The sequence below is a fragment of the Ictidomys tridecemlineatus genome, chromosome 14 (genome assembly GCF_052094955.1).
Source record: "Ictidomys tridecemlineatus isolate mIctTri1 chromosome 14, mIctTri1.hap1, whole genome shotgun sequence".
In the NCBI taxonomy this organism is placed as follows: domain Eukaryota; kingdom Metazoa; phylum Chordata; class Mammalia; order Rodentia; family Sciuridae; genus Ictidomys; species Ictidomys tridecemlineatus.
Window position 1 is genome coordinate 24,615,000 of NC_135490.1, and position 26,034 is coordinate 24,641,033.

Below are 26,034 nucleotides of genomic sequence, written 5' to 3' on the forward strand. Positions count from 1 at the left end.
ACATTGCAAGGATTTTATTTTAAGGGTTGAAAACAGAAATGTGTGCCCTCTACATAGATTCAGACCCTCAGCTGTCATCTGAAAAAAAACTCAAAGACCTTCTTTTGCAGCTGGGAGGATTTCTGTTTCGTAAGAAATACGCATATACTCTGTCTCTTGGGAACGGGCCACCACACACTACACAGGATTCTGCACCCATTGGAATGTACACATCGAGGCACGCGTACCCACCCGGCCCCACGAGTCATCTGCGACCCAGACAGACTCAGGATGCTGGCAGATTGGAAACGGCCTTAACCTCGCCTCTCTCTGTTCCCAAATCAAAACCCACCGTAAACACCGCGAAGAGCCAGGAAACCTCACGGCTTTAATCATTTCCTTTCCCCAAGCTCCATGTGGCACACAGGACACTCCACTTTCCTTTAGGTTTGCCGTCAGCCTGCGAGGGGTGCGCAAGATGAAAAAAAGCCAATCTGTTCCCAAGTGCGTGAGGCGCGCAGAGCAACCCGGAGCTGTTCTCTTGCATCCACCTACTCATTCCGCTCTGAGCAACGAGAGGGGATCCTCCAGCTCTAACTGAGGTTGGCGCCACCTGGCTTTTTAAAGAAGAATAAGAGGCGGGAGGTAGAAGAGGTTGGAAGAGGGGCCGGCCTCCTTTCCTCCGCTGGCACCCGGGCTGCGGGGGAAGGAAGATTGGTGCGCTTTTCCGAAGCAAAGCCCAGGGCAACTGAGTTGCTAGCATATCCGCGCTGCGCAAGGAGAAGCAATTATCCTTCTGGGAATCAAAAACCCCGAGAACTGTCTTGATTAGTGATGTTAGAATTGCAGACTCCTCGTCTAAGACCGGTCCAAAGTGCAGAAATACCATGATACTTAGAGCGTGCACCGATCAATTTATGCTGTGACCAGCACTGGTTCGTTTCCATCAATCATCCATTCTCTGCAAACTTCTGTCTCCCATCTGTGGTGAAAGAAAAAAAGGAGAAAGGATCTACCGGGGGTTCTAATCCACATTGTTGCAACTTGGGAAGGGAATCGGGTTAAATAAATCCTCTGTGTCTCGGTTTGTTCACGTCCAAAATGGGGTCAGCAATGCCTTCGGTAACTACTCCAAGTGAACGATGAGGAAGTCAAGTGAAAAACCGGAGTTCAAGTGCTTTCAATTATACTATGTTAGCAGGAACCTAAAATTCCGATAGGCCAAAACACTCTCTTCCCATAGTTTTTCAATGAATAAAAACAAACAAACAAAACAACTTTCATTGAATTCATCTTCAGATTTGGTGATGATTTGCAATAGTCATAGTGAAAGTGGTAGTTGACTATTATTACCCGTTCAATGGGTAATTTGCAATGAGTTTGTATTCGTGTTTATGGATGTAATGGATTCACAGGATGTTAGTAGGATGGCAGACTATTTAGAACCTGAACTAGTTAACAAAAAGTAATTATTTATGGATCTATTTTAGCATGCCTTTTAAAGGGTAGAATCTAAAGAAAGTTATGTGAAAATTGCCTTTCCATTCCATGTAGCCATACAGGAACACAAATATAGACACATAGATGGAAATAATAAATACACACTAAATGCAGGTGTGGAAATGCATGAGAAATACGGAATTGCATTTATTATAACAATGATGCATGTATATTGGTATAGGTTTATAAAAGGCTTTTGCATTCATTTTTTTTTCATTTATTCCTTACAACATTAGGGGTCATTGTTTTGGAAATTGAATGCAGAGTCTCATGATTGGTGGGCAAGTGATCTACTACTGTGCTACATCCTGACCCTTTTAAATTTTTTATTTTGAGCTGGGCATGGCAGCACCCCGCAGTAATCCCAGTAACTTGGGAGTCTGAAGCAGGAGGATCTCAGCAACTTAGCAAGGCCCTAAGCAACTTAATGAGACCCTGCTTCAAAATAAAACATAAAAAGGGCTGGGGATGTGGCTTAGTGGTTAAGCACCCTGAGTTCAATTCTTGACACCAAAATAAATAAATAAATATATGAATTTTGAGATAGGATCTCACTAAATTGCCCAGGCTGGTCTTAAACTTGAAATCTTCTTGCCTCAATCTCCTGGGTAGCTCATATTATAGGTGTGAAACCCCCATGCCAGGCTAGGCATCATTAATCCCCATTTTACTGTTGAGAAAATGGAGACTCAGAAATAACATTCCCAAATCTTAATGATAAATTATTATCTATTCTAATTCTGGTTATCATACTTAGCAAACATGTGATGGACACCTATTGTATACCAGGCACTAAAACATAATGGCCACAAAGAGCAAAGACATAAGCAATCGCCCTCAAGGAACTCACAGTTAGTGGAGAAGAGAGAAATTACATTCCAGCAGGGCACAGAGGCACTTGCCTGTGATTCCCAGCTTCTTGGGAGGATCACAAGTTTGAGGTCTGCTTGGGGAACTTAGAAAGCTAGAAAGGAAGAAGGGAGGGAGGGAGGAGGGGAGGGAAAGAAAGAAAGAAAAAGAGAAAAGAAAAAAAGAAGTTACATTCCTCTGGGGTTTAGTGAAGACTTCCAAATAAAGGAGACACTCAGGCTAAAACTTGAAGGACAAGTAGAATACAGTATAATGACAAAGGAAGGATGTGTGACTCAGAAAGGCAACATGTGCACCAACATGAAGATAGAAGACTCTAAAGTGTTGAATACAGTTCAGCAGAGCTACAGCTTAGTGTGCATGTAGGGAAAGTGGTGAGAGAATACTATGGATTATTATATGCTCAGCATTTCAGTTTTCCTTTAAGTTTATTGCGGGGGGGAGAATGAGAGATTTAAAGTAGGGAAATGACTTGATAAAATGTCATATGCATTTGAATTATTTGAAGACCAGTCCAGCAGCCCCAAAGGCAGATTGGCAGTCATACGGTAGTAGGAGAAATGATGAAAAAATGCAAGCAAAATTCAATTTCTGTCAGTGCTGAGTCAGGGAATGATTTGGAAAGAAAAAAAGGAGGGGTGGTGGATTTGAAAGATATTTAGGAGGACCTGGTAACAGCTGCCAGGTGACTAGTCTTAGCACCAGATGGGTCATGGTGTCATTCGTGGAAACTAGGAGAATGGACTATGGTTGTTAAACCGAGACCAGGAATAAATCCTGTTTTGAGCATAGAGTTTTTAAAATCTACATCCATCTATATGGAAATATCCTCCAACAAGGAATTGGATGTTCAGGTCTCTTGCTCCAGAAAGAGGTCTGAATTGTAGAGAGATATGTCATCAACATAACTGAAACCATAGAGTAACTAGTAATGTTTGTAACATGCATCGAGTACTATCTATATATCTGGCAATGTGCAAAACATTTTTAGTAGATTATCTCATTTAATCCTCACAACCACCTCATAAACATACATGATTAAGTATTGCCTGGGGAGAGGGTTTATATAAGAACAGAACTCTGAAACAACACACTGAGAATTACATCTAAAAGCACTTTTCCCCCTATATTGCACAGATATGGGATTTTTTTTTTAACATAACCACTCAGACTTAAGAGCAGAAGGCTGCATGTCTATCTCCAATTGGCTGAATTCTCAGTTCTATCCTCACCTGGGACAGTATCCTGGAGTGGATGTTGGGGCTGAGCATTCTTACACTGTCTATAGACTCTGCTGAGGGAAACTCCCTTAGACCTGGTGTTACTCAAAGTTCTTTCAGTCCCCAGGTCATCAATGTTCTTCAGTTTCAAGGACCTAAAGGAAAAGATGACTTCAGTTTGGTGAAGCTGCCTGGTCCACTACACATCCAGGGAAACATATCTTGACTGTTCCTCTGAAGTACTTTGGATTCAAGCCAGTCCATCAACCCAGCTGGTTAAGATTGACCAGGGTGGGGAGGGCAGGAGGGAGGGCTAGTCCCAGGCCTCATTTTCAGCATAGCATCTGTCCCCTGAGACATAATCTTATATAATCTCACAGCAAGGGCAGGTTTACTACCTCACTGTTAATGGTGGATAATTCTTTTATTTTAACATATTATTTATTTTATTATTTTTTTTAGTTCTGGTTGGACACAATGCATTATTTATTTATTTATTTATTTGGTGCTGAGGATTGAACTCAGTGCCTGGCAAATGCTAGGTGAGCGCTGTGCCACTGAGCCCCAACCCCAGTTCCTACATATTATTTTTTATTTGTTCTTTTTAGTATACATGACAGTAGAGTTTATTTTGATATATCATATATACATGGAATATAACTTCCCATTCTTGTGGTTGTACATGATGTGGAGTTACACTGGTCGTGTATTCATATACGAACATAGGAAATCTATGTCTGATTCCTTCTACTGTCATTCCCCCCACCCCCATTCTCCCCTGTCTTATCTGGTGAACCTCTACCCCCCCCTGCCCCCACACCACCATTATGAGTCAAAGTTTGAATATCAGAGAGAACATTCAGCCTTTGGTTTTTTGGGATTAGCTTATTTCACTTAATATGATAGTCTCCAATTCCATCTCTTTACTGGCAAATGCCATAATTTCATTCTTCTTTATTGCTGAGTAATATTCCATTGTGTATAGGTACCACATTTTCTTTATCCATTCATCTGTTGAAGGGCACCTAGGTTGGTCCCTTGCTTAGTTATTGTGAATTGAGTTGCTATGGACATTGATGTGGCTGTGTCTCTGATTTTAAGTCCTCTGGGGGATATGCAGAGGAGTGGGGTAATTGGGTCAAATGATGATTCCATTCCAAGGAATCTCCAGACTGCTTTCCAGAGTGGTTGCACCAATTTGCAGTCCCAACAGTTGATAATTCTTATTAGCGCCTCTACTTGCCCTTAGTATTGATTATTTGGAAGTTTATTGTGTGAGGGGAAAAGATCAGTTGAATACTATTGTGAACATTATCTTTACTTAATAATTTTGCCTCTTTATTAGGTTTGACTAGGGGTTTTCCTCTCTTACACTGGACTCAAGACTTCAGAAACAAGACTTGCTGTTGCACTTCTCATTAGAAGGCCCATAACCTTGTCCCAGTGGTCTTTGAGGGCTCAAGTTTCACTCAACAGAGCTAGTAAGTTTAGATAAGTATCACTCATGTGAAATAGTACTGACTTGGAGTTTGGCTTTAAATGTGTGCTTCCAATTATTCTTGGTCTGCATGAGAAAGCAAGGTGAGGACTGCAGATGACTGAGTTGGTAGGAGGCAGTAGCCTAAAGACTTGATCCATGCTTATATAAACCTGCCATAGATCTGGACTGGCAGGCCCCATATCTCCAATAATTTTCTTGGAGGAGGATGGCACTGGGTAGAGGCCAGCCTAGGCTCTCCAGCTGTGTGACCTGAGGGAGTCAGCTCTCTGGGCCTCACTGTAATCATCTAAGATAAAGGTGCTAAAGCACCTCTAAAGCCCTTTCCAAGATTAACATTCTCAGTACTTCATAAAAGAATGAGCAAGGTTCTCATGTTGGTAAAGATTCCATCTGATATGGGTAAAGGGCTCATTGAATGTTCATACACATATCAGAGGACATGAGAGCAGAAGTTGGATTTTGGAACAAAAAGATCACTTATTAAAATTTAATATTTATTTGGATGTGTAGATATTTTATATATTTGCATGCCTACATAAACACACATTATACGTATATAGAGAGAAACAACCAGGGGAAGATAGATCTAGAGAAACTGTCTGGTCAAGACACACAGCAGGTTGATGGCAAAGCCAGATCTTAGATACAGTTTTCTAACTATTGATTGGGTAATTTGCCCACTGTTCTCTGTGTATATCATACATGTCACCAGAGAGCTGGAAGATTTGATAAGATTCATGTTTAATCAGCTCCATGTGTGCTGTGCTTCCTTCCCCCACCGTCATCAATATTGTGTTAGAAAAACCTGCATGTTCTGGCGACAGCATGGATCTTCTTTTAAATGGGAGTCCTAAGAACTCACCCCTTCCTTTAATTCTAAGTCTGCATGTCAATTTGCTGAAGGATAATATCCTGGGATCATTTTTCAGAAGTGATGAAAGGAGTCCATTTAATAGAAGAGACTAAAAGAGAAATTATTTGGCTTGTTCTCCCACTGAGGGTGAGGTGGGATACTGAGCCCAGCCTTCACTGGGCAAAGGAAGTAGGTACTTCCTAAGGTCCATCTTAGCTGTGTGCCCTGGGAAAATAACTACCTTTGGGGGTCTCAGCTAATGTTTCAGTAAATTCAGAAGTTGAACATCACTCTAAGGACTCCCAACATCCTGAGATTTTCTCTGGAGAGATTCCTGAAGCAAACTACCTAACCTTGAGCCAACTATTTATCTCCTGCCTCTCTCTTCTGGGTGATTTTTAAAAAATGGGATACTGGTCTAGATAATAGCAATAAGAGAAGTTTTGCAACCAAATCTTGCTTAGATCAGTATTAAAAAGTGGATTAGCAGGTTATTGCCTTCACTTAGTTTTTTCTGTATACATTAAGTATTTAATAAGTGCCCCCTATATTCCAAGCAATGTGCTAAGGCGTTGGGAGTCAGTCAGCAGGCGTATATTGACCATATTAAGGAAGCGGTTTCCCACAGGAAAATGTGCATTTACAGAAAATGGCATTGTACGGTGCCCAAAGACACTTAAAGCATCTATGAGTAGACGAGGCTTCAACTCTGCCACAGCTGACTGTGGGTCTTACAACCTCTCAGACCTGGTCCCCACAGCAGGCCTATACTCAAAGAGTCCCTTCTTGGTGTAGATTCTGTTCCTGGCAGGACCCTTTTAGTGTAGTGCCTGGGATACTGCTTCACGCAAACGCAAAAACGCCCTGGGTAACCTGAGCCTGCGGCTCCCTCCCAATTGGGGAGAAAAAAAAGTGGGGAGCGGGGGATCGAAAGAAAAGAGAAAAATACTGAGAAACATGTTTTGGCAGGCAAGGCCTTCGGAGACTACCATATGTGCTCCATATTGAACAACCCCTGGTCTTTGATGTTTTTCTGAATGTAAAGGCATTATTCTTTCTCAAACTGCGGCTAAGTAGTACAGACATTAAAACAATGAGGCCAGGACGTGCGGACGCGGGTCCAAGTGCTTAATTCGTCCTTCACCCAAGTGCCTGCCACCAGTTAGCTCCTCACTTCGTACCCAGGCAAGCGGGCAGGGCTGCCATCCCCCGGGTCCCATCCCCCCTTCCGACCCGGGTTTGCCTGGACCCTGGAACACCTAAGCGCCAAGTTCGGAAGTGAGGACTTTCCCAAAAGCCGGGCGAAAACTCCCCAGATGTTTCCTGTGTCACGGAAACGGGGCCCAGGTTGGATCTGAAGCATTCTTACGACGGCGGGGTCCCGTGACCCGCCAGGCGCCGCGAGCCCGGCTCCCCCGCGAGCTGCGGGGTGCGGCCTCCTGCGCTCCCGGGGTTCGCGCCCACCCGGCTCGCCCGGAGAGCGGGAAATAAAGGGCGAGGTGGTGGTGGACATTTTATTACGTGCGGAATTATGAATCACAACCGAAGATCCCTAGTAAATTTACACCGTAGTCTTTGGGGAGTTGATTAAAGAGTCACTGAGGCGCCTATTGTAAATTCCTCCTTCCCTCCGCTTCCTCTTACCACCGCCGGGCACCACGGCGGCCTGTAAACCAGGGTCTGAATCCACTCGAGGTCTCTTCGGGGAACTGCCCTTTCCTTCCCCGGCACACAAAGGCCGGGGCGCGGCGGGAAGAGGTCGCCAGCCCGGGACAGGACAGACCCCGCGAGGATCAGCAAACTGAGGCCCGCCAGAGTGGGCGGGGTGGGGAGGGCTCACCCTCGAGAGTAGGGCGGCCGAGCTCCCGCCGCTTCCGGGTCTCGGCAAGCACTTCCGGGGTGCCCGCCAAGCTGCTGGGGGCTCGGCGCTGACGGAGAATCCTAAGGAGTGCTCGGCCTCCTGGTTGCGGCTGCGGCCAGGAGGAATCAGTAACATCGTGGCCGATAATACCGGGGTGGGCGACACCAGGGCCCCCTCTAGCCCAGGTCAACCCCAGTGCTCAAGCACTTAAGTCCCGGCTGCGTTCGGGAATGTTCTGGGGAGCCTCAAAGTTGAGCACCACGGCGCAGCCGCAGCCTCCCGCATTCTCCTGCACTAGTGCACCGCCTGGGCTCCCTTTTGCCCCGAGTGATTCAATGGGCCTAAGACAAACGGGCCTTTCTGCACCCAGGCCTCTGGGAAGGTCTCTGCTCCTAGTTATCTAGAGTGTGCCTGGACTTGGTCTGATGGGCCCTGCTCTCTGATCCTTTCGGGACAGAAAGGAAAAAAAATTCAGACAAAGGTCACAGCAGTACCCTGCTTGTGTAAAACTAGTCTGCCAGAGCCGACTTCTCTGATGAGGAGGCACAAATTATCCAGGAAGAATCGGACTGTGTTTGGGCATTGGGTTGAAGGTGGGAAAGAATCTGAAAATAATCTCATATGTGAGCTTGAAATGAACCGTTCAGCCACAGGACACACACTTATCCCTTTACTTCCAATTGCTTCCGAATAATTACCACTTCTCCATCGGAGCATCCTTCTGCCAACCGGGATTAATAGTCTAAGCGACTCCTGTGCTTAGGCCACCTATGACCAGGTTCCTGTACTAAACCTGTCTTGGGACTGGGAATTAGTGCTAGTGAAAGGAAGGAAAGGAATTCATTAATGTTACTTCTTCTCTGTTACTTTTTTCTGCGATGAATCAAAAGCACCCGGAGAAGAATATGATATCTGATATCGCACGCCTGAACCTCAGGCTTAGCTTCCTTTTTCTGACCCTTCCTCAACCCAGCATTCTCTCATCAGATTTGGAATTCTCCTTATGGGGAGTGGGCGGGGAAATGGTCCAGGTAAGTATGGGAGCCACATGGTCTAGCGAATTGAAAAAAGGAAAATCATCTCCAAATGCAGTCGGGCAGGTGGGGGTAGATGGAAGCCGAAAAAGAATGAGAAATCTGAATTATCCCGAAGACAGCAGACTCCATACCGGGTGGTGAGGTGTGAGAAACAGTCAACATTTGGAGCACTGGAGTCAGAAGTTTCCGCAGCTTTTAGATAACTTCCTGATCTGCAGTAAAGTTCATGTTACTGAGAGGATGTTTCCGCTGTTGGTTGCCTGGCTTCTTTCTCTCCAACTCTGGAAGTTCACAAGATTTTACTGAGTCTCAATTGAAAATGGTACCGGCCCAGTATAGTCCTGGCGATCTGGTACTGCATGGGTGGGACCGAGATAGTGACTGGCTCACTGCTGTTGACTCCTCAGCTCTCACCTGCAAGGTGACTCCGAAGCTTCTGGTTTCCAAATGGAGAATCCAGCTGTCCTCCTCTAGCTGTTAACCTGTTTCTGACCTTCCCCAAATGGTCCAAACTAAGCTTTCCTCTCTCTCTCTCTCTCTCTCTCTCTCTCTCTCTCTCTCTCTCTCTCTCTCTCTCTCTCTCTCTCTCTCTCTCTCTCTCTCTCTGTGTATGTGTGTGTGTAAAATTCCAAGCGTCTTCCGAGGCCCTGGCGCCTTCCGGCTTCGGCAGCCCAGTTTCTGGAATGTGATCATGCATAATTAGGGCCTGACCACTATGGAAATATATACAAGATGTTTTCTTTACTGGAAAAAAAAATTAAAAGAGATTTGGCGCACTCCGCGGGGCTCCCTGCGAAGCAGCGCTCACCTAAAGAGTCTACCACCTGCCGACCTTGAACCAACCCCTGCTGGGAGAGGGCTGGCGGGTGGAGCTCAGATCCTAGCAGTTCCCCCACCATTCGTGCCGGGGTTGCGTCTCGGGGTTCCCCCTCGGCCAGTACTAGTCTCTCCTCTTGTCCGTATGGCCGTGGACCTCGAGTCGCTCTCCAAGTCATACACGTGGGTACTGATGCACGCGGCAGGAAAGGAAGGGAAATCGGTGCTCCTTCTGTAACTCAAGAGTTTTAGCATGGGTTCCGGCCAGCTTGGAGAGACTTTCCCGCTGCAATCGAACATTGGCTTCTCTGAGGTGCTGCGGAGGCTAGGTGCGGGGTATAAACAACTGTCTGAATAACTATTGCAAGAATACAACGGGACCTTGCTCGACAAGATCAGAGAATGTACGTGGAGGCAAGACTGAGAAGGAGCTTGTAAGACCTCAGGGAAGGAGTGAATTTGGCAGAATCACGGGTCTCTGTGTGGGACTCCGGATCTGGGAGGTTACTCCTCACAGTGGTAAGGGAAGATGATTGTCAGATCACATTTTTCCGAGTTTCTACAGCGAAATGCGAGGTTTTCCGGAAAACTCGAAGAAATACAGAGCGATGAGGATGACCAAGTCTAGAAGGGATACTTCCCCAATGTTTAGCAAATATCCCGTTTTGCAAAGACAAAGACAAAAAGGTCCAGATGATGTCGACTAGAGATAACAAAGCTAGTCCAGAAGCCAAGACCCTATCCACTTGTACCTGACTCCGAATCGCATACAGCACTTGCCACTCACTCTAATAAGCGACTCTTAAGAACATTCCTGATTGTACAAAAGTGGCGAGTCTGTCCAAACTCCAGACGGCTTTTAGAACTGTGTCATATTTAGTAAAAGAGATTTACACTAAATCCGCTCTGAAGGAAGAAACTGGGGTCGTAAGTTTTCTTAGATAAGACAGAAATGTCTTCTAATTCCCAACGACTAATTGTTTCAAGCAATTACTTTCCAGCCCCGCATAACTGCAAACGCCAGACCGCAGAGCCCAACCGGTGGTCACCACCTCCTACCGCGACCAGCACCTCCTACCGCAACCAGCGGATACCCAAGAATCGACTATTGACACTGCTTCCTGGTGCGATCACTAGCTCGTAGACTTTGCTCACTACCGCAGCTGCACTGTTTTTCTCATTTGGAACCCTTTCTTTTTGGTCTTGGCTTAGGAAATTACTCTGGTCATTAATAACTGCAATAAGATCACTCTGGCCCTAGTCACTCGGGATGGTGAGGAGCCCAGAGGTTCCGCTGCCGTCGCGGGCTCAGTCCGTTCCTCCGGTGGGGGAAAGCCTACAGTGGACCTGCCCGTGCCACCCAGGGCTTTTCTCACCCCATCTCCCAGCCACCTCCAGCTTTCTCTGGCTGCGCCAGTGTGTAAGGCCTCCAAGGACACTAGACCTGCTTGTCTGCTAATATGCGGTTTCCAGGCAAAGAACTCCAGAGATACAAGGAATGTGGGCTCTAGAAAGAACATGGAGAAAATCAGAGAAGCGCTTCAGCTACGGTTGTTGGAAACAGGCGAAATTCTGAGTGCCCTTTGAAATTTGTGCCCGATTCTTTTCCTTTTTTTATTCCTTTCCCTCTCTTCACATGCTTTCATGTTCTTTAAATTTTCCTCTTGACTTTCTTGATTTTTAGAGTTTCCAAGCCGCTGGAGTCCCTGTGAGAAGAGAAAATGTCACTTTGGGATCACTGCTGTCCTCAGAGAAGGGAAGACCAAGTTCAATTGTAACTGGCAACCTAATTCCAGTCTCGTTCTTGTGGTCAGCTTCTTCCGCCCTGTGTTCCTAAAGTGGAGCCACCAGCCACATACAACAGCAGAAACTATGTGCAGAGGATGGTAAGGACAGAAAGACAGCAATGCAGTGCTGCTTCTTGAATTTCGTTTTCACTTGTCTGTCAGTCTTAATTGTCACCACTGAGTTAATCAATAACTGTAACTGAGGAAAATAAATCACTGTATACCCTCATTCTCCCATCTCAAGGACTATAAAATAACTTAATGCACACTTGTAGGGTTAAAAGGTAGCATCAAATGACCACTCATTTAGCTACCTCTAGGTTTGAAATAGTTTTCCAGGTTGGCATGCCTGTAATCCCAGCTGAGGCAGGAGGATCATGAATCAAAGCCTACCTCAGCAGATTAGCAAGGCACTTAGCAACTCAGCAAAACCCTGTCTCTAAATTATATATATATGGCTAGGGATGTGGCTCAGTGGTTAAGCAGCCCTGGGGTTCAATCCCTGGTATAAAAAAAAAAAAAAAAAAAGTTTTCCTGGAGAAATTAGAGTCCAGAATCTTTAGAGTAGCCAAAAACAAACAAAACAAAAAACAGGAACTGTACCTGATATACCCACATAATATCACTTCCATGCACAAAGGGAGGGAGAATGGTTCAACAGGGGTATGTGTGGCTTCAAGAACTGTTTATCCTTAATGCCCACCTGGGGTTAGTGGCTGCCTCAAAGAGAAGAAGGCAAGGTCCCTCTCCCCAGATTTGTTTGTTTGTTTGTTTATGTTTTTGGTGACTGGGGATCTTGCTCAGCCCCAGCAGATCAAGAAAGTGAATGGAAGGTGGGGGGTGTGGGGAGAAAGTAGCTAGATAATGGAGAATATCTATACTGGGATTGTCTTTGTAGAAGAGGAAGTGTGGGATGTGGGTTTCTCCCCAAGCAACCCCTGTACTACAGATGTCTCTCCCAGTAGGCCTGCATACTGGCTGCCTACAGGGAAGCTTCCTGGCTTTGCCTGTTCTGTTTCATCCCTCCTGCCTTCTGGAGATTTCTCAACTCCAAAAGCTAAGACATTTTCTCCAGAGTGTAAACAGTCACCAGCCTATATAGATGAGAAAGAAATCCATGACACTATAAAGCAACTACCGAATAAGGGGTGGCAGGTAGGTAGAAGGGCAAAGAATGGGAGGTAGAGCTTCTGGGGCTTTGCTTCCAAAGGCTGACACACACTCAGTCCTCTCCCAGCTTAGGGTTAGGTGATCCCTTCTGCTTACTGAACAATCTTCTGGCCCTTGCAATAGAGGGCATCAGCAAGATAAGAATAAAGTTAATTCCCTCCTTAACCTCCCCAGGCTTCTAAGCTTGAGTTGTCCCTGTTCCAGGCTGAAGGGGGAGCTTTGTGCTCAGTTCATGAACAGAACTTTGTGCTCAGTGATATGAACAGAAACTCAAGTCCAAGAATTTGAGTTTAAATCTTCTCAGGAGCTGGCGAGGTGGGGCAAGAAAAGTGACCTCTGAGGGACATATGTGTAGTGGATGCTGAATTGAACTCCTGCTTTAGTAAGAGACCTTACTTCCCTGTGAGTATTTTGGAGGAATAGTTATTTGGGAACTACTGCTTAAAATAGTCCCCAAAGCTTCAAATTCTTAGAACAGGATTTCCCATCACTTAAATCACCCTCTAAGAGTATATGGTAAAGGCTCTTGAAAGGCAGTTCAACTCCTTCTCCCAGATTACCAAGAAGTCTGATCCAAGTTGAGGACCTCCCTGGGAGTCATCAAGTCCCAGAAGAGTTTATTTGGATGCACAGATTCATGGCTCTGGGCAAGTCTGTCCTCTTTGTACCTCAGTTTCCCTGCAGGTACACAGGGGTTTGGAAATGCTCTCCCTGCAGTTTGTGAAGAATAAAAAATATGCAGTCTGCACAATTCTTAATATTTAATAGGTGCTCATTAAAAGTTAGTTTCTTCCCCTCATGTCCTGGAGGTATGGGGTGGGCAGATTTTAATATTCCTATTGATGGAAAAGTAAGGTGGGATTGTGGAGAAGTCACGGAGGACCACGCCTGAATTCCTTAGACTTTCCCCACTGAAGCCCAAAGGTCACCAGATTCAGTACTGTTAAGTCCTTCCAGGACCCTCTAAGGTAAGGGCTAGGACAGAGGTGTTTAGTGTTCTATTCAGAACCCAATCTACTGTACTGGGGCTAACTGGGCTCTCTGAGAATCCCACTGCCAAGGTCTGGGAACAAGTGGCTCAAGTTCATTAGGTAACCAATGAGAAAGCCACTCTCGGTGCTGGGAACCCTGGCTTCTCCCAGGTCCTACTCACTGCTTTCCCCTGAGTGCCTTCATCCTGCCTGCCCAAGCAAAGTTCTAACTACCCCACCCCTCACTCAGGCTTACACAGCAGCATTGAGGCTCTCAGATCTGCAACTGGAGAAGGGCAGAAGAGGGTGTAGGAAGCATTACCATCCGCAGCTTCAGAGCCTCCTAGTGTCCAAATGCTACTAACCAGTCTTGAAAAGAAGGCTGTGAGGTGGTGCCCAAGCCCCACTTCTTCCACAAGACCCAGACATGGCTCTGTTCTTTTATTATTTACCCTTTTGTGGTGCTAAGGATCAAACCTAGGTCCATCATTGAGCTACATCTCCAACTTGGCCCTGTTCCTTTAAAAATCACCCATGTCTGTCGGACACACCTGTAATCCCAGCAGCTAGGGAGGCTGAGACAGGAGGATTGAGAGTTCAAAGTCAGCCTCAGCTAAGCAACTCAATGAGACTCTATCTCTAAATAAAAATACAAAATAGGGCTGGGATATGGTTCAGTATTCCAGCGCACTGAGTTCAATTCCCCAACTCTCCTCCCCCACCAGGGCCAAATCTCCAATCTCATCTCATACTACTATTAAAAGCTACTACCCTATTCCCAAGTCCTGTCTTCCCACAATGGCTGCCTCTACTCGCATGCAAAGAAATCCTGAGACTTCCTCCACACCTGAACTCCCACACCCAGTTGCCACCACCAGCACCTTACTAGGCTCTGGGGGCCAGTCTGAGGAGGAGAGAAGGGAAGAAACAGCCGCGGGCTCAGGGCTCACGAGGAGAGAACAAGCCTCTTTGGTATCACTAGAAGGCAGTGGGGAGGGAGGGCTGGCTTAGTGCATGGAAGTGTTTAACAGGTTCGTTGCCATTACTGCCTAACAGGGTGTGAAAAGTAATATGAATGTGAAATACTGTGGGAAAATGGAGAGCTTCCAAAGCAGGCAGCCAGGCCCCTCCTCTGGATGGCCCAGAATCCCTGCTGCCCCTTGCATCGCTCTAGGAGTCGCTGCTACTGGCCTGGAACCGCAGAGGAAAATTGGAGCAAGAGAAAAGAGACTGGGGCGGGGGAGTGGGGGCGGGTCGTAGCACAGAGTCCACCAGAGCTAGAGATGGGGACCCAGCTGGCAGCGTCTGGGAAAAAACATAGTACCTCCCTGTTGGCTTCCTCCTTCGGGCTGCTAAGGTTGACACAGGAAGTCTTCTGGAACTTCCCCTATTCCCACATAATGTGCACAGCAAGATATGAGGGCAAAACTGAACCGTATGGAAAGGTTGAAAACGAGATTTTACTTAATTTAAGAAATCCACTGGGAAAAGGTGACGAGGTTCTGTTCTTGCTTCTGTAGAAAGAAGTCAGAGTGGAATGCCAAGATCCTAGACTCCAGATAGAGTGCACAATCCCGGCAGACGTGCCCACGCTACGCCCTGCAGACAAGGTCCCCTCCTCGTGGTCTAACAATACACATCCATTTCAATATTTATGGAAGGGTCAGACTTTCCCACTTCCCCGGCCTCAGCAATCCCTAGTCGCAGGCAACAGGGGGAGCCAGACCACTCACCCCAACTCATTCTCTGAACTAGGTAGGTGCCCGAGCGACTTCTTTGGGTGAGGACAAGGACTATCAGAAGGAAGCTCGGCAGGGGGCGGGGTGCTGGTCTCCCAAGGTGCAGGGCGAAATTACACCTCCCCACCCTGGCGCAGAGCGGAATTACACCTCTCCGTTCTTAGCTTTCTTGTATTTCTCCTCCGCATTCCAGACGTGAGTGACCAGTACGCACTCAGGGCCTATCCCGTCCAGATAAGTACTGGAGGCCAGGGCAGCAGGGATGCTAATGCCATTTCACGGGGTAGACACCCGTGCATTCGTTTGGTGAGTTACCAAACTCCCACATTTTCTGTTTACAGGGCCGGGTACCGAGACGAAACAGCAGGCCTAATTATTTAGAACATTTCCGTAAACCAGACCACATCGGAACAGCCAGGTGACGATGCTGCTGGTTGCAGAAGGTGCAGAAGGTACCAGGTTTGAAAACAGCATGTTTTTCTACCGTATAGATTGAATGCTGAGGAGTACTCAATTGGTGGCCGGAGTCACTGGGTTTCTAGTGCAAATAACTCAATGTTCTAATCGTAAATCAAAGTTCCAGGATCTGCTTTTTCTTTCGAGGGGCACTGTACAAAAAAGGAAGAGAGAGAGAGAGTGTGTGTGTGTGTGTGTGTGTGTGTGTGTGTGTGTGTGTGTGCACGCACGCGCGCGTTGGGAGATCAGAACCAAATGCTCCCGCGGAGAAAGGGATGGGAAGGAACCGCGAGGACTCGGAGGCCAAGTCTTCAAAATAAAGTTCTCGTCGGTCCTGAGATTCCAACGTCTGTCATCGAGGCCTGAACCCCCAAAGTTGCACCTGGCACTCCTCATCTCAGCGAGCACGAAGGACTCTCAAGAGGGAGTCGGGTACGGGCTGCTGTTGCCTCCTTGGAGGGCGGAAGCAGCGGAACGTGGACTCGCAGTCTCTGCCCCGGCTCTGCGCCCAGCGCCCGAGGCCTGGCGGCTGCAGGGCTAACCCCCTTTCTTCCCTTCCTTCCCGATGAGCTCACTTCCTCCCGGCGCAGCTGCCTTCCGTCGGCTGGAGCCGAATCCCGGCCCGCGGCTGTGGCGGGCGCGTGGGGGCCTTCTCTGGGCTCCTCTCCCGCCTGGAGCGCTTCTTGGAGAGACGGACGGGAACTGAAAAGCAGTCCTTACAAAGAAAAGGGAAAGTGGAAATCTCTGAAATGAAAGGAAATGGCCTCTTTCGTGGCCAAATTAAGAGCGCGGACTGGAAGGCCTGGGAGGCCGAGGCGATTCTTCTAGATGCCCCCCTGGACTCAGGCCCAGCGTCTGGGTCTCTCTCCCTTCCTCCTCCCCCCCTTTCTCCACCGCCCCGTTTCCCCTTGCTTTTCACTTTTATTCACTTGTGTTTTAAAAATTCATATACGGGCACATTTACAAAGCAATTTCGCGTTTTAATGTCGGCAGCAGCAGAGGGAGAATTACAAATAGGATTGGATTTAATTAGCTGGTAATGCTCCTCTCATGCCCTATAATTAAACAGAAATTCTAGTGGTGCTTCAGGGTCCACAAGTGATTATTACAAGCATATTTTACATTAAAACTCTGTCCCCGGGGTGTAATCCAGGATCTGGCTCCATTTATTCGGATTTCGAACCTGAGCACTAGGACAGAACACTGTTCCCCAACAGTAGAAGGCTGGCTTATTGGGGGCAGTCTTTGGTTTCCTTAGCTGATTTTAATTTTTGTCCTGTTGTGTTTCTAAGGCCTAAGGAAAGACAGCTGATAGCTCTTGAGGCCATTTTGTATCTGGCCAGAGCACCCGTACCCTCAGACTCCATTAAGACACCCCCTCAATTTTTTTTTTTTAATTTGTGAATTCGTGCAAAACCCTGAGCCACTTTGGTGGTTCCTCATCATATACAAAAGAAGCACATTCAGGCAGCGCCGGCGGCGGCAGCAGATCTGTTTTGGATGCCCTTCAACGTACTGCAGTGCCCTATAGAGATCCAGAAGCCCCATTTCGCAGCGAAGCAATCCCTGCACTCTCCAGCATTTCACCTTTCTCCATCTACCAGCCTCCCTCCTGCTGCGATTCCTTGTGAATCCACGCTAGTTCCCTAGCGGGTCACAATCTCCCTCCAGCCAGCAACAGGACCCACCAGAAACCGGTAACCGAGCTCACCCTGGCACCCCGAAGTCGCGATTGTTTCCCATCCCGCCTTTGCAGCTTGACAATCTGCAGGCTTTAAGCGAAGCGCGAAGCGCGTGTCCGTGTTGTCACCAGATCCACTAGCGCTTTTGATGAGAGCTGCTTCCCTTTTGGAAACATTATTCCCTTTCCCTCTCGGGAGGGAAGAATCTATCCTCCTGGGCCGGCTTAGAAAAATAATAACCAAGACAAAGTATCTGTGGTGTGAAAACCCGGGCCTCTTAACAGCTGTCTTGGAGTGCAGTGAAAATCTTTCAGGAAATGGCGGAGATAGGCCTGTTCAATTAACCGACCCCCAGATTGTCATTTCTCTGGCTATCTCTTTTCCCTCCTGGCTCTCTAGGTCCCCCCCCCAAAAAAAACCCACAATATTTTCTGCTGAAACTTCCTCTTTATGTCTCTATATTTCTTAAACAAGAGATCTCTGAAACTGCCCAAGAAGGGGAGAGGTGCCCATGACCCCCAATTTCACTAATTAGTGACACATGCTGGCCAGGTACCAGAAGCATCTATAGACCACAGCCTTCTCATCTGCAGAGAAGTGTTATACCACTAAAATTCAACACTTTTAACACAAAAAAATTCTTTTGTGTTCATATGCATACACACATCCTCTCTCTCAATATATATATATATGTGTGTGTGTGTGTGTGTATACAAATATATACGTGTATGTATATATACATATATATGTGTGTATACACACACACACACACACACACACACACACACACAATGTTCTGTGTAAGATGAAGATGAAAAGAACAACTTTCTACTACTGAGCTGCATCCCCATCTCCACTTAAACTTCTCAGAATGCCCTCTTTGGTTCGTTCCTGGAAGGCCAGTCTTCCCTTCTGGAATGAAGAGACCTCCAGGGTGGAAAGCAAAGAGGGTGGGTAGGACTTCTGAACACAGCCACCATCCAAGTCTACTCATGGTCACATGATTCATTAGGATCCTTAATCCTCATGAGAGCACTAGCATCAGACCCTCTGACCCTGCCAGTGAAACCCCATAAAACCAACCAAGAGGCTGGCCAACATATGCACACATTAATTAGAGTGACACAAGTTGTTGGCTTCTAGTCTGATCAACAGATCCAGGGCTGCAGGGGGCAGAGGATCTCTTCCACCTGTCAAATACCCTTTGGTCACACAAAGGCATCAGTTGAACACAGTAGGTGATCTGAAAGCTAACCCTCTTTGGAGAGTAGCTTAACCTCAGTAACTAAGGCTGAACTCTGGCAGTGAGTCCCTAAAAGAGACAGGCAGAAATCTACTCAAGGGAGGAAACAAGAATAAACTTTTAGCTTTGCTGTTATTACTACATCTAGTATTATGAAACAGGGGTGCGGGAGAAGCACAAAATGAAAGAAGAAAAATTTGAGGTATTAATGGAAGGCATGGATACTTCGCAATACTGTTTTCTGACATGAAGTGGAGTAATGGCTATAGTCTATCCAGAAGCTGAAAGCACATCCAGCATCATTTACAAGGATATAGAGGGTCATGGTAAGGCAGTAGATTTGGGTCAACTTAACCATAATTCTGGCAGCAAACCAGAAAACAGAACTGCCTATACCCCCTGCAAAGGACTCTGGGCATGGCATTTTTCTTACAAAATGTGTCCCCTTCTCTATCCATATCTAACTCCCAGATGGAGGATAGTCAAGATAAGCCCCTATCTAGATTAGACTGTGGAGCAAGACCCCTAATCTTTTCCCAGGGCCACACTGATATAAATTACCTGTTCTGTATAAGAAGCAATCACACACTGGCTTTATTTTCATCTCTTTTGAATTGGAAAGGACAAAGTACCTGAAGTCTTTCAAGTCTAAATGTACTTATTACACTGCAGAATTTATATCAGTTATTTTATAATAATATGTATTTCCCAATCATTCTCCCTTCCATTTTTAACCCGTACAAATTAACTACAGACAAGAATGTAGCAAATCCTTTCATAATAAGAGAAAAATTATTCATGATTTGTTCCCTATAAAACAATTTAGTGCTTTTCAACTTGAATTGTGTGTTGGGGTTGTAGCTCACTGGTAGAGCACATGTGCAAGGCCCTAGGTTCAATCTCTAGCACCAAATATCAACAAATAAACAAAAGCAAAACCAATTTGAGTTGCAAGGAGGCAGCCCACCAAAAAATGAGTCACATTCCCACAATTCTAAATAGAATTTAATAACCCCAATCTTTCTGCTTCTCTTTCTTTTTTCCCTTTTTCTTTTGGCCTCAGCCAAAAGACAATCCAATTTGGAACCTTAGGGATCACTGGTTTTGCATGTACCCCCCAGGTATTTTAAATTATAATCAAGAGTCACCTTATACCTTGTCCAGATCTTATATGGTATAAAACCTCATCAAAACTTCTGGGGATCTCTTCTATTATGCTCCCCCTCATCAGCAGCAACAGATATAATCAGAATAACCTATATTGTTTTTTAATGATAGATATGTTTATTCCTATTTGCTTTTCCATGTATTAGGAAGCATGATATGCATAGGATGCATAAGAAGTGAATAACATTGGGGAAAGTAACTGGAAAGACTATTCACACACATTTTATAGATTTTTGAGCCTTAGAATGACATGTCTGCTCATTATGAATTAATTTTAACAGGCTATATATGAAAGATAGTAGATATTAAACATTTAGACACAATGTGTCATATTAAGGTCTAGATGTCATCTACTAAGAAAATGAGATTGAAAATATGTAATAAACTTTGTTTTCTTCAATGGGTCATAAGGTGCAAAGTGCACTAGAGAATAATATTTTTAGGCAGAAATATAAAATGTTAGGTGGGTCAAAATGCACACTCCTCCTGTCTTTTTCAATCTTCCCAAGCAAGGATACAGGCCAGTTTTTTTTTAAAGCCATTTGCTCCTCCAGTTAAGTCACAGAGAAGACAGACTTGCAAGGCTGAGCCCTAATTTCCACATGGAAAGGCAAAGCTAGAACACCACTGCAAAGAACTGACACTTTTAATAGATGTTTCAAAATGAACAAGTTCTTTTACAAAGAGGACAAGACCCTCACCTAGAAATGGCTGCCTCTCAGAGCACTTTCCTTGCACCCACATCCTCTCAAATCTCTCAGGTGGACCAAACACTTTAACCCTTTCCCAAGGCTCTAATTGAGTGTAAAAGTTCTTTTTATGCAAATTCTATTCAGGAAATGCCCTGTTCTAAACCTAAATTTTAAAACAAAGAAATTAAAAATATCACTACTTAGGGTAGTGACAAAAATTCAGAAATACAAGGGATCAACCAAGCATGGAGTTGAACAATTGATCCACTCCATTTCTGGGTCATTAAATAGACTTGGGATGTCGAGAATACGTTAAGTTAGAACTACTGTGTTCTTCAAGAAATATGCAAATAAACAAATCCACTCTGCCAAAGGACACAGCTTTGTGGCTCACACTGATGTTTATGTCTCCTGCAGTATTTCCTGTTGCAAAGTCCCTACTAGTAAACAGCTTAAACCACTCTCATGGCAAAGGTCAAATTGCAAAATGAAAGAGACTATTAAAAGCTGTCCTATTTAAAGGTATGGAATGTAGAAAACCACAGTGGGGAATAATCTCTGCTTTATCCATCTGTTAATAAACAGGTCCTGCCCCAAACACAACAGATCACTTTTCCCCCGACAAAAGCAGGTGGGAGCTTATGTGATTTCCACAGTGTACTCGATTGTATTGGAAGCTGGGAGGTATTTCAGATAGTGACCAGGCCAAATAATAGGTCCGTGTTTTGGGGACCCCAAACGGTGGTGATGGGGGAAACAGTGGAGCTGGAAGGAAATGAAAGCGAGTTGAAAGAGCCCTTAGTTTCCCCAGCTGTTTGTAGAAGTTGAAACATATGGTGCCAGGGTTTTTCAAAGATGACAAAGGATAGACAGTAAAATCCCCTCACCACACACAAAAGAATGCCTTCACCCAAATAAAGATATGTCTTCAGGCTGGAGACCTCTCCCCTTCCACAGGGAATGAGCCGAGATCTCTTAGAACCAGTTCTCATCCTTCAATAAAAATAACGGGGTGATTATGGAAGCAACAGAGGGAGTCAAGGGCGTTTGTGTTAAAAACAAAATAAACAATAGCAACAACAACCACACAAACAAATAACAAAGCGCTTCAAAATCGGCTCTGCGGTGGAGTGGGAATATCCGACCGGGTTCTTCGTGTTTCGCGTTTTATAGACAGTCTTTTCCCTAAAGGATATGCTTTCATTAGGTCATAAATGCACCAACAGATGAGAGAGGAAAAGAGGTGTGTGTATGTGTGTGTGTGTGTGTGTGTGTGTGTGTGTGTGTGTGTGTTCGCGTACCCTCTGAGTCTGTCGGTGCAGGTATGCGGATGTGGCTGTGGGGCTAGGCTGTCCTGGCGCTGTGGTGTGTGCCAGACACCCCTGCAGGCAGGGGCTAGGGACCACGAATTGAGGCTGACCTGGGTGAGACTTGCTAGCGCTTCTATCTTGCCTTCTTAATTTTTAGGATTTCCGTGGGTTCTGCGGAAACCTAATGGCCCCCAATCCAGGCATTTATTTGTCTAAAGGTCTCAAGAAAGAGGAAGGAGCCTGCTTCCTTCAAGCGTTTGTAAAAAAAAATTTAACTCCGGGTAGTTCATTAGTTAGGTCCTCAGTGCTTGAGCCTGCGTGGGAGGAAAATGGGTTGTTGGACGACTTTCACTTCTCTCTGCATCCTGGTTCCCGGATTGGAGAAGTTTACCACCTCCAACACCCAGGAGGCCCCACTGGAGGCTCTAAGAAATGAATGACCTTCATCTCCCCACTCCTGGCTTCAGACAGGGGAGGACTTTGCAGATAGAGAATCATCCTGACTCCTAGGCACGTTGGTGTCTTTCAACACTTTTCTCAAAGTGAGTCCGGGTTAGGCAACCAGTATCAATCGCCTGCCTCTGTCGAGTCCTGGAGAAGATTTAACTCCACAGCACTGATTCACTCTTAAAAATCGGTAGCAGTTTTAAAAATGATTGCAAAATACCACTCGAATGAAATATTGTCTTTCTAGGCCAGAGAAGCACACACGCGTGTATACTCTATGTTTAAATCACACCTGGAATGCGGAGAAAATGTTTCAGTAGGGATCTTCACACGACAGAGAACAATTGGAGTAATAATGACTCACTCCCCTTCTAAATTTTTTTTTTCTAGAGAAAGCATTGGTATCCAGGACGAGTTAGGTGATGTGTATTAAAGGCAAGCGGGTCTCTGACATTTAAACCCAACTGTAGTTCGTAGTTCATGGCAAACTACCTTTAATTGACACCGTGTATATTCCCCTGCTCATCTCAGGCTGCCCTGGCAGGGACGCCCCAAGAGTATTTACTTCTAGAACTGGAAACAAAACAACCAATCCAGTCTACTTCGTAAGAGAGCGCTCCAAGATGGACTGCTGGAGAAAGGCTTTTTGACCCCTGTGGAAATTAGTCACATTGACAGACCCGCAGGGAAGGTAAATTACCCCGCGCGCTGACGTTACGCAGAAGCGCGCCGGTTCCTACTCTGCCAAGGCGCCGAGGGGGCCAGAGGTTTCCCGGTTCTTTCCCCCAGATTCTCAACAAACCTCACTTTGCTTCTCTGCACTCAGAATTTCAACGTGAAGACGATGGAGAGAGAGGTGATAAGGTGCTAGAGAGAAAAAGGCTCGGGGATGAAGATGGAGAGGAAAAGAGATGTTACGCTGTGCGCCCTGGCTCCAGCAAACTAAAGAACCTAGGAGAAAACGTGCAAAGTTCGCAGGGGAGGGAAAAGGGGAGGAGGCACGGAAGGAGAGGACCACGCGGTTCCCGGAGCCCAGGCTGCCACTTGGGAGGTCCGGGCCCCAACGCAGGCTGGGCCAACCGTCCCCCCGGGAGGATCGCGGCTCGGGCGGGGTCACAATTACACCTCGGCTCCAGGCGAGGACTTAAAACCAAGTGGCGGGGACTGCAGTCTGGAAGCAAGGCCCTGCGGTCATCAGAGGGGGGCCAGCCCCGTGCACAGGAACCTTTTACAAGGCATGTGGGTACAAGGGAAAAAAAATCAAAATAAACTACTTTCATCCAGCATGGGCAGTTTAAATAAAAGCTGCCTTCTAGAGGAGGCGAGCGGGAGTTTTGAAATTCGCTGTGTGTTTTTGTTTTTATATAAAGAGTTTTGCGGTTCAATCTGATAACTGAGGGGGGAGTTACGAGGTAAATCACTGCCAGATTTTTCAGTGGGGGGAGAGGGCTGTAACAAGGAGTTCACGGGTTCTTCCCAAATCAGGTCGTGTCCTAGGACTGCAAGCAACTGCTTGCATCCCTACCACTCACCACATAAACGGGAGAATACTTGCGTGAACGGATTGTTGTTGACATAAAACAGGGTCTAGTGGTCCCATCTCTTTTCTTTTTAAAAATTGGGTATGCGGAAGGGGCAAATTGGAAAGCGTCAAAAGTGCGGCATCTAATTTTTTTCTAAAGATTGGACCAGAGTTTTTTCTTCAAGAGTGAAGGTCTTGGCCACAAAAGACCTGGGTCAGGACGCAAAGAGAAGGCCAAATTCCCCAATGGCTGAAGTGTGGGGCCTTAGCCTAGCCCGGGCTCAAAGGAAGGAAGAGAACCAACAGCCTGGCATGGCCCTCGGGTGGGGAAGGCGACTGCCCCTCTACGGTAAGGCCTGGGAGATGGGGGAAGGGGGGTAAGACCTTGGCCTGACATCTGAGGTATTTTTAGCTCCCCTCTGTTCCTTAGGAGCTCCTTCGAGAACCCAGCTGAAGCTCTCCCTACTGCCTCATCCGGAGAGGGTGCGAGAGTAGGATGGCGGAGGCTGCAAGGTATTTTGAAGGGGAAAAACATTGCTAATTTTTAAAATTAAAACAAAACAAAACTCTCTGGAATTCTCTGCTTCTGCACTTTGTTGTTTCGCCTGCAGAACTCCCCACGATCGGATCCGCAGTTAAGAGGACCTCGGGGGCAGGGATGGGTGGGGCCTAGAAATGCTCTCCTAATCTAGGTGCCACGCATGCCGCATGCCGGGTCCTCTTCGCCTTTCATTCGCTTTCCACAGGCCGCCGAAGCTCCCGGGAGAGGATCTTGGAAGCTTACGGTGGGAAATAAGGGGAGAGGAGGAACCTAGTTGCCTCTGAGGAAGCAGGGGCCCGGGGCATTTGTTTATGAAGTTACTTTTTGAATAAAGGTTTACAAATGCAAATGTTTCTGCAACAGAGTTTGCAACCCCAAGTTGTGTCCAGGATTGTAAAACTGGGGGTCCAGATGGGCAAACCTCAAGTAGGTGAATATCAATGTGGAAACCTGGGTCTCCATGCACCCCTTCTAACCTTGATGAGACCCTATAGTCCACTCTCCTTCTTAGATCCTAGCCTGAACTTCATTAGCTCCCCTTCTACTCATCTCGAATTCTGCTGGGCCTCGGCAGGGTCCTGGGACCCACCTTCGCATCATTTCCCAACTCCAAAGCCTCTCCTCCTGGGTTCCGCGCTGCCCTTAGGAATTACCCAGACCAGCCAGACGGCCATCTCCCGGGAGAATGCGTGGCTAGAGCCCGGCCGGGGTACTCTCTGTTTCCGCCTTTGTCCCTCCCTCCCTGCCCCCAGCTTCTCCGGATCTCTGAGCTGAGTGTTTGGCTAGTACAGTCCATCCCAGCTTCCCGGGGGCTCTGGAGCAAGCCCGGGTCCCGAATGCCGCGCCCCTACCCACCGGATTGCCTTGGGGGGGCCCTCGATGCTGGGTCGTCGGCGTGGCGCTCTGAGGCGGTCGAACAGGAGCCCCCAGGCCCACCATATCTACGCTCTTAGTAGCCAGGTCGAAGATGCTCAAAGAAGGAGGAAGTGCAGAGAAAAAGAGGGGGGTGAGGGAGAACCTTAACATATACGCACTCAAAACCGACTTTGGGGTTGGACTGTTTCAGTTTCACACGAAGAGACCTGGAGTATCTGGAGAAGGTTTTTGAAGACGTTTAGGAGGAAGGGTGAGTTTTCTGCTGAGAAACTCAATCTGCCATACAGTAGCGGCCCCATCTGGGATCTGTCACTGCTGACAGCACCACAGGGCACAGCCGCGATCTTCTGCACAGCCTGCACTCCCCGAAATACCCTCCTTAATCAAAGGATGTCTGCGCGCCGGAGCTCAGCTGACCGCGCCAGGAGCAGAATGGCCGGTGGATTCCACCCCTAGCCCGCCCCCTCCCCACGCACACAGCCACAGCCCCTATGGTCTTCCCAGAACATTAATTAAAAGCGGAAAGAGACAGAGGCTGATGTCATTGCTCTCAGAAGATCATAAACGTAAAGAGTCATCCAGTGAGAATCCCTGAAAATGACTTTAATGAATAATTTCAGAGACAGTTATGGCTTTGGGTGATTACGGAGAGAATATGAAAACCAGATTTGCAAAGAGAAGGCGATGGTCAGACGGCCTGGCCGCCACTTTCCCCCATTAAAACCGCACCGGCTTTCCTTCTCCCCCAAGTAGTAGTTACAAACTTAGGTTGCGTTTTTCAGATTTTCTTTTTT

The 26,034-nt window shown here is 46.6% G+C and overlaps 3 long non-coding RNA genes across 3 annotated transcripts; 2 read left to right on the forward strand and 1 right to left on the reverse strand.

The window, feature by feature from the left end:
- On the reverse strand, positions 1-25,662 carry LOC144370314 (uncharacterized). Its single transcript, XR_013430293.1, has 2 exons — positions 25,220-25,662; positions 1-961 (listed from the first exon to the last, which is right to left on the reverse strand). It is a non-coding gene; the product is annotated as an uncharacterized LOC144370314 (long non-coding RNA).
- On the forward strand, positions 11,300-16,908 carry LOC144370315 (uncharacterized). The gene is made up of 2 exons (XR_013430294.1): positions 11,300-11,523; positions 15,646-16,908. It is a non-coding gene; the product is annotated as an uncharacterized LOC144370315 (long non-coding RNA).
- Positions 22,928-25,769, forward strand: LOC144370316 (uncharacterized). The gene is made up of 2 exons (XR_013430295.1): positions 22,928-24,336; positions 25,431-25,769. It is a non-coding gene; the product is annotated as an uncharacterized LOC144370316 (long non-coding RNA).
- The last annotated feature ends 265 nt before the right edge of the window (positions 25,770-26,034 follow it).